General features: G+C 25.9%; 1 long non-coding RNA gene across 2 annotated transcripts; it reads right to left on the bottom strand.

The window, feature by feature from the left end:
- Positions 1-423: 423 nt before the first annotated feature.
- Positions 424-4,014, bottom strand: LOC129960845 (uncharacterized). Of its 2 annotated transcripts, none has more exons than XR_008783704.1 (3): positions 3,833-4,014; positions 2,597-2,705; positions 424-517 (listed from the first exon to the last, which is right to left on the bottom strand). It is a non-coding gene; the product is annotated as an uncharacterized LOC129960845 (long non-coding RNA). The 2 variants fall into 2 exon arrangements; XR_008783703.1 differs by lacking the exon at positions 3,833-4,014 and adding an exon at positions 3,530-3,824.
- Between the last annotated feature and the right edge of the window lie 5,315 nt (positions 4,015-9,329).

Raw genomic sequence — 9,329 nt, 5'->3', positions numbered from 1 at the left:
GAGACATCAAGGGATAAAAAGTATAGAATAAGCATTACATTAAATGAAAAATCTTCATTGAATTTGATAAGAATTGGAATAAAATCAAAATATTGATTCTGAAGAATATCACCCAAACATCAAGATATTGTAAAATAGATATTTTTATGAAGACATCTTTAATCAGATAGAAAATATTTAAAAGAATCTATTGATTGGAAAGTAATATTTTTCACAAAAAAATCCATTTAATTAAAATTTAAAAAGCATAAAGAACAATTTATGGAAACTTTAAACAGAAATTAAAGACTAAGATAGGAAATATTATTTTAAGTTCAATTAATTTAAATGTCTTAGATGATATCAATTCAGATGTAAGAAATAAAACATACTTTTTATGATTCACGTAAATAAATGTTTCAAAGTAAATAGTAATAATACACACCTTAATAACAGTAGGAGTATCTCATGACATTCAGTGAAAACAATCAGTCATCATGATATAAGGAATGATAGGTATGTCGAGTTTATCCTCTTCCTGCAATTAAAAACATATTTGTGTGAATTGCAAGAAAATGCAAAATTCAATTCAAAGATTAAAAAGTCAATATACATGTGTCAAATCAATTCTAAAGACAAAATATTAAATATTTATTTGCACCAATTATAAGCTACTCAGAGGGTGAAAGTTATATTGCATTCAAAATGTATACATAAATTGAAAGAATATTGCATGAAAAAAAGTTTCCCTAGATATACAAGACCAACAAATACTACAGAAGAAATACTCTGGCTTCAATAAGCTCATTAGATTTCAAATTATGTAGAAGCCTTACATTGTATAAAAATTTACTTATTTATTTAATTTCCTGGATCTGTTGGTATATGTTCAAAGCCACTCTAAAACCAAATTAATAACAATTCAGATGAACCGCATATATAATACACAGGATGTGAAAATTGTATGTTATGCAAATAAAAATACACTTCAATTCAAATGCAAATGATACAAATCCATCGAAAAATAGAAAAATACCCTGTCTTGCTATAAAGATTCCTTTGGTTTTATATTATTTAAAAATACTATTTTTATTTTTAAGCTCTCATGAAGCAAAGAAAAAAAAATGAATTATAAAATAATTCACAAAAAACTTCAATAAATATAAAACAAGAAATTATTAAGATTGAAATAAAATTCAAAGTGTTTCATATTCTTAAAACTTTTATTTTGAGTTTAAAACTTTGGATGTAATGTGTATTGAAATAAAATGAAAGGCAGACAAATGATAATCATTATATCTCAAAGAGACATCATGTGATGAATAAATGATACATGAAAAGAAAAATCTTACTTGAACATAGTAAGAAAATGAATAAAAAAAACAAGATTGACTTTACACATTCTGTTAGTTTTAAAGATTCTATAAATTCTGTTAGCTTATATCCAATCAGATGCAACAAATAAAACATGCTCATAATTCAAGAAAAGAGATATTTAAAAGTAATCAGTAATAATTCTCTAACAAATATAAATAATAACAGAAAAATATTATGCAGTTCAGTGAAAGCAACCAGATAATTCCTGATATAAAGAATTATGGTTAAATCAAGTTTATGGACTACTAGCAATTAAAAATTCATTCCTGCAAAATTACAAGAAAATACAAAATTCAATTCCAACATTAGAAAAATAAGATATATGTTTAATGTCAATTATAAACTCAAATTATTATCAATTATCACTCACATGGTGAAAATTATATTGTTTAAAAACTGTATACATAAATTGATATTATATTGAATAAACTGAGCCACATATATGTATGAAATTTATGAAACCATTGCATAAAATGAACCATTGTATCAGTTTAAACATATATATATGCTATGCAGAATAAGAAAATCATATGGAATGAAAAAAAAAAAAAAAGAACTATATAAACACTAATTTGATTTCAAATTAAGCAGAAGTGTTACTTTTTTTTTTGTAAGTTCTGATGAAAAAACAGAGAGAAAAATCGATTACAAAAATTTCAAAAAATCTTATATAATAGAAGAAACTATTATGAAAGAAAGACAATACAAAGTGTTTGGCATTCCTGAAACTTGTAATCTCTGTGTAAAAGTTTGATTGAAATATATAATAAAATAAAATGTCAGACTAATGGTAAACATTACATCTGAAAGAGACATCAAGGGATAAAAAGTATAGAATAAGCATTACATTAAATGAAAAATCTTCAGTGAATTTGATAAGAATTTTAATAAAACCAAAATATTGATTTTGAAGAATATCACCCAAACATCAAGAGATTGTAAAATAGATATTTTTATGAAGATATCTTTAATCAGATAGAAAATATTAAAAAGAATCTATTGATTGGAAAGTAATATTTTTCACAAAAAAATCCATTTAATTAAAATTTAAAAAGCATAAAGAACAATTTATGGAAACTTGAAACAGAAATTATAGACTAAGAGAGGAAATATTATTTTAAGTTCAATTAATTTAAATGTCTTAGATGATATCAAATCATTTGTAACAAATTAAACATATTTTTTATGATTCTAAAAAAGGAAATGTTTTAAAGTAATCAATAATAATACAATAATAAACCTTAATAATGGTAGGAGTATCTCATAGTATAGTAGGAGTATCCCATTCAGTGAAAACAATCAGTAGATCATGATGTAAGGAATCATGGGCAAATCAATTTATCCTCTTCCTGCAATTAAAAACATATTTGTTTAAATTGTAAGAAAATATGAAATCCAATGCAAAGATTAGGAAATCAATATACATGATTCAAATCAATTCTAAAGTCAAACTATTAAATATTTATCTGCACCATATATAAGCTAGTCAGAGGGTGAAATTTATATTGCATTCAAAATGTTTACATGAATTAAAAGGATATTACATGAAAAAAAGTTTCCATATAAAATCAAATGAAAGATATACATGAACAATAAAAACTATACAAGAAATACTTTGGCTTGGATAAACTCATTAGATTTCAAATTCTGCAGACTTTCATTTGCAAAAATATACTTATTTATTTATTTTGCTGGATCTGTTGGTATATATTCAAAGCCACTCTAAATCTAAATTAATAACAATATTAAATTCAAATGAAAGATATACATTAATGACCACCACAAAATACAAAACTTATACTCTTGCTTGATGAAAGACTTATCTGATTTCAAATTATGCAGAAGTGTTATTTCATTTATTTAATTATTTTTGTAAGCTCGGATGAAACTAGACAGAAAATGGGTTATAAAAATTTCACAGAATTCTTTAATTAATATAATACAAGGAACTATTAACGCAGAAATTAAATCCAAAGTGTTTGGCACTGTTAAAACTGTTAATTTCTTTTTAAAAATTTGGCTGAAATACATATTAAATATAAAAAATGGCAAACTAATGGTAAACATTACATCTGTAATAGATATCAGGTTAGGAAAAGTATAGGCTAATGATTACATTAGATGAAAAATTTTAATTCATCGTCGCAAGAAATTGACGATACAAAATATTCACCATGTGTCAGAGAGTCACAACCACTTCTTTAAAAGAGCATTTAATCTGACAGAACACACTGTAAGAAAATAACCGTTGCATAACTTCCATCTCAAATAAACCATTGAAAGGAAAATTGTCTCACTACAAAATATCGATTATGAAAACAGGAGACAGATATGGTGAGCTAACAGAAGAAGTACGATTTAAAATTCATATAAATTAAATTCTGATATCAAATCACATATCACAAATAAAATATATTTATGATTCATGAAGAGAAATATTTGAAAGTAGTTAGTAACAATATCTTAGACAAATCACTTTAATAATAGTAAGAGTACGGTGGCTGCAGCATTGAAGAAAATTAGGCGAATTTTATCAATCTGGAAAAATTGCAAAAATGTTTATAAGCTTTAAGATAATTATATGATTTTTTTAATTTTCTCCCCCGATGAGAACAATTTGTGCTAAGCATGCGCGCAAACATCGGTTTCTCGTTCTGAACATCGGTTCTCCACTTCCGAATCCGTAATGAGAGTTCACACAACGCCAACTGTTGCGCGCAATAGAAGGCCACGCCTACGTGAAGAGGATCACGTGACTCCATGGAACAATGGCAAATAGTTGTGCCATCAGGGCAACTATTAGTCAATGTCCCATTGGGGGTCATGTGATCTTTCTGAGATAGGCGTGGCCTGCTATTGCCCGCAATAGTTGTTCCCCTGTGAAAGCTGCATAATATCGGGAAAATGATGATCCAGTAGCAATTAGAGCTGTGCCGATTTCCGATTTATCGAAAAAAAAAGCGATTTTTTGATGTCAATTTCCAAAAATATCGATTTATAGAAATCATGATCATGATTAATGGTTCACGATGAATCGTGACACAATTAACCGATAATTAATTTGCGTTTTCGATTTCGGTTTGGTTACCAGTTAGTGTTTATTTTTTGTTGCTCTTCATTTTTATGGACCTTCATACATAATTTTTGTTTATATTTCTATAAATACTGTCATTTTCTAATTCCCTAACTAAATGATACCATTATTAGAAAATAATCACGGATATCAGAAGGTTGTTCAATGTCCTTTGTTTAATCGCTAAATATTCATCTTCGGAAAAACAAGCAAAAAGGAATAATTCAGATTAAATGCACAATTTTATTCGCAGCTCGCATTTTAACACTCAAATGCACAGGCATAAAAAAAGAAAAGAAGTTCCGTTATACCTCAAGTTTCGCTTGGCGGTTGAATTGCTTGCTGAACTCCTTTCAAAACTAGTTTGAGTACTCTATCGGTCTTGATCGAACTCCGATTATTATCGAATTTCCAATACATATCGAATTCCCGATACTTATCGAATTTTCGATACTTATTTAATTTTCGATATCTGTTGCTTTTCGATAATTACCGAATTTCGGGTAATTTCGAGATTTTGATAGTGATCGAATTTACATGACTATTGAGAATCAGTCCTGGCAATATTTTACAACTAGTTTTTGAGAATTTTAAGACATTGTTTTACATATCGGTGGAAAGTATGCGTTCTTTTCTTTTTAATCTGCATGCTTTTCTGTAGTATGCGCTTTTATATTTCTAAAAGTTTATAAGTTTTCTTGTTTTATATCTTTAAAAAATGCTCTTTTCCAGTTTCATTACATATTTTTTATTACAATATATTATTTTTTTATTTAAGATAAATATTATTTTAATGGATGAATTTTATTATTCTAATTTATTTCACTTTATGTGATTGGATTATACGTTGTGCTTTCTTAAAATTTTCACGCAGTTGAAAAGTTTTCTTTTCTTTCCTTTTTTTATTCCTTTTTTTTATAATTATTTTCAAATACACAGAATTTTTAATTGATTTAAAAATTCCTGCATTCAATTGATTTAAGAAATTCTATGTGAAATTATTATTTCTATATTTTTAATGTCAAGATATTTTAGTGGAGATTTTTCAATCTTTTAACTGTTTTTTATGTAACAATTTTTTCCGCCCCCTTTATATAATTCTTTTTACATTTCCCCCCCTTCATTTTAATTTTTGATATTTAGTTTTAATTTTAATTTTTTATTTCATTTCAAATTTTATAATATGCAGAAATGTTGATAAAATACTTAGAAATAAAGGATAATTAGCTAGAATTTTAATATTCAGAAACGCAGCGTTGTATTTCAATGTTGGTTGTTTTTTCATTACGTTTATTTTAATGATGATATATAATGGTATATTTTTCTTTTATTTAATCATGATCAGGACCTTTTCTAAAATTTTTAATGCATTACATCATTCGCCCGTAAATAAATTTACCTCCATAATATTTGTCATTAATGTTTTACTCATTTCGGAATTACTATTTGTTGTCTCTTTTTGAGTTTTGAAATAGTAAATAGAATGATTAATTTTAGTTATATAACATATCTATTGTTAAAATTTTAGTGCATATTTAATTTAAATCTGCCAATAAAATGATTAAAATAAGAATAAAAATTTATGTAATTCATATACAAAATTAATTTTTCCAAGACATCAGATTTTGAATTCAGGATTTATTAAAACTACTTAATTTTGCTTGTTAAAGGCATTATTATGTCGTCTTCCCCATTTTTTTTTTCTTTTTTTTTTCTCTATAAGAAATGAAACAAACTGAAGTTTTTTAAACTAGTAGTAAAAAGGATAAAATTTTAAAAATTATTGTTTTGAAAAAAAGCAATATTATAAATTGTAACATGCAGACATTGCTTTAGCATTGACACACTTTATTAAAAGGGTTTTATTTTCTAACTATTTTTATTCAAAAGAAAACGAATATTTTTTTTTATATAAATTGAAACTTCCTTTTATTTGGAGTCTTTCTAATCAGTTAATATGTTAAAAGATGCTATTTATAACTTATAATAGTTATAAATAAATAATGATATCATGATATATTGAAAAATATCGATATTATATTGGACGATATATCAAGAAGATGAAGTTTGGTCATCCCCCAGCCCTAGTAGCAACCAGAGAAAGTTTTGTTTTTTTTCAAGGGTATGGTGACTTTTTATAAAAATAATTAATATAATATTTTAGCCAGTGTATAACTAGCTGACGACAGTTTTAAAATTATGCTGTTATTTTGAGAATTTTGTTAACCCTTAACTGGGGAGGTGAAATTTTAGGACTTAACTGGGGAGGTGCGGTCTACGAGACCGCATTTCATTTACACTTAAATTAAATTTTCTATAGAATGTATTAATATGAAAAACTGCCAATCTATTTTGCAGATATTTTTCTTGATATATAGATATGTTTTGAAATTTTTCGAAATATATTATTATTGAAAAAAATAAATGCGTTGGAACATACATTTTCTTCTCAAATTATATGTTACAATAAATAATATTCTTCAAAAAACATATTACTTTTTACTTTTTAAATCATATTTATTTTCACAGTATATGAAGGTATATAGAATATAATATAATGTAAAATTCAACAATTATATGAAAAATAAAAAAAATTGACAATGTGTAAAATTGGCGGTCTTAGAGACCGTGCTAAAAGAAATAACTGAATTATTTTAAAAAGCATCCGCTGAAATCGGTTGAAAAAATGCACGTTTATTGAAGGTCACAAAACAGGAAGCTACAGGGTCAATGCATTCAATTGAGCTAAAAATAGAATAGGGGTGACCGAAAATCCATCACTAGCGGTCTCACAGACCGCAAGTCCCCAATTAAGGGTCCCTCATAATTTTGAACCAAATTCAAGATAAGCTATAACTTTTTACAAGAATATTTTAACATCCAAGTTACATTAACTGGTTTCCTTTATGAACTGTTATACTGTTCATAGTAGCCTCTTTTTATATTTTTAATTCACCTTTATTTGTGACCAAGTGGCTCACCGCGAATATTGGAAATGTTTATGTTCAATTAACTTTTATGTATACTTTAATGATTACGATTCCCTCACAAAACTATTTTTAAGTATCCAATTGTTGCAAACATTAAAGCCATGGTAGTTTGATATCCTCACATTTGTTTTGTTCGTTGTGTTTGTGAACCATCCGAGTCAAGTCCCTGAATATTATAGCGAAAAAAAAAACGTAATTTTCTGATTCTACCTACTAAATTTCGTATTACTTTAACTTCACCTCATATTCGTCATTAACTACACAGGTATTAAACAAAATTTTACTTACTTTCTTTTCTGCCTTTGTTGAGATTTCAGCAAAAGCAGAAAATCATTAGATTACATATTTGATAAAACAATAAAAATGGTTTGAATTTCAGCTTGACGCTGTAATTTGTTGTTGAAAATTAGGCGAAAAAAAATTTATTGCAAAATTTAGAGAAAATTTGCAAGACACTCAAAAGAAAAATTTTTAAGTTTTAAGATGTATCTTTTGTGCTGTAACATTTTCCGAAATTATCGCGGATAAGCGCCAAATTTTTGCTTATTTTCAAACTTATAAAAGCTCTAATTAAAATTTTTAAAAGGAACGCTCTGAAAAGCATATCTTCACCTTATAATGTATATCTTTACCAAATTTGATGGCTGTAGGTCTAATTAATGATCACTTATTCATATATATATACGCACACATTTTCCTTTATTATCAGTAGGGATATATTACTGTCTCGTCTCTTTTGGCTGACCAAATCTGTTCACTCGAAATATCTGGCTATTAAGCAACTGAAAAGAAATACACTTTACCTTTGGTGTTTAATATGACTGAAAAATATAAATTAAATAATTATTGAAGCTTATACAAAATTTATTTGCCTTTTCTTTACTTGTTTGCGAAATAAAGCATTCAAATATTATGTATTTTGCATTGAATGTCTACGAATGACAAAATTTGGGAGCGAAAAGTTAGAGAGAAAGAAATTTGCAGCAGATTTAACAATCATTTTACATATATTGGATAAAAGTATGATATGATGCTTCGGAAAGCTAAAATAAACAACCTGAAACAGAAACTAAATATCTGAAAACAACAAGAAAAATGTTGAGAATATAGTTTAAAAGAGTTAACTGCTAAAATTTTTCAACTGACACATTGTAAATGTAATTTTCTTTTTTTCTTTTCTTAGTAAAGATGTCTAAGAGAAAATGAAGCAGAATTATGGTTACATAGTTAAAATAAAATTGAAAATATGTAGTTAAAAAATGAATAAAATCTTGTATCTCATTACCGAAAGTATCGATTTGAAATTGGAGCGAGAAAATATTTTAAGGTAGAAAATTTATTGAAAGAAATAAAAATCACTCGCATTGATGAGGTTGAATTGAAAAATACATTTAAAAAAGTATTTAATATAAAAAGAGGGAGCAAGTGAAAATTTAATTTGGAATAGCAAATATAAATATATTAAAGAAAATAAATTTTATTAACCATAATTAATGATCAATGCACAATAATGGAACAATCATGCACAATAATGGAAAAAGTTGATGATCAAATATTATTATACAATTTGATAAAATAAGGAAATTAATATGATTTCTATTACAACAATAAAAAGCATGATTGCGAATCATGAAAAAAAATATTTAAAAATATTTGTTAAAATATTTTTCTTTCGATAATTAAAGTGATATCGTAAAAATACTTTTTTTTAAAATTTTAAATGATGGAAAAATAGTTTTTGTCAGAAGAAAATTTTGGAATTTATTATAGAAAATATTGAGTTGTTTTTAATTTAATTAAATTCTTTTAAAGTTTTGAAACTTGACTCTTTTTTTTTGTTTTGAATAGCATATATATGCTAAGTTTCAGTAAGTTCTCAGAAAAAAAATGTCGATTTGCTATATAAGAGA

Source organism: Argiope bruennichi, chromosome X2 (genome assembly GCF_947563725.1).
Source record: "Argiope bruennichi chromosome X2, qqArgBrue1.1, whole genome shotgun sequence".
In the NCBI taxonomy this organism is placed as follows: Eukaryota; Metazoa; Arthropoda; class Arachnida; order Araneae; family Araneidae; genus Argiope; species Argiope bruennichi.
Note: the sequence above shows the minus strand (reverse complement) of the source record. Positions and strands in the feature narration are given on the sequence as shown.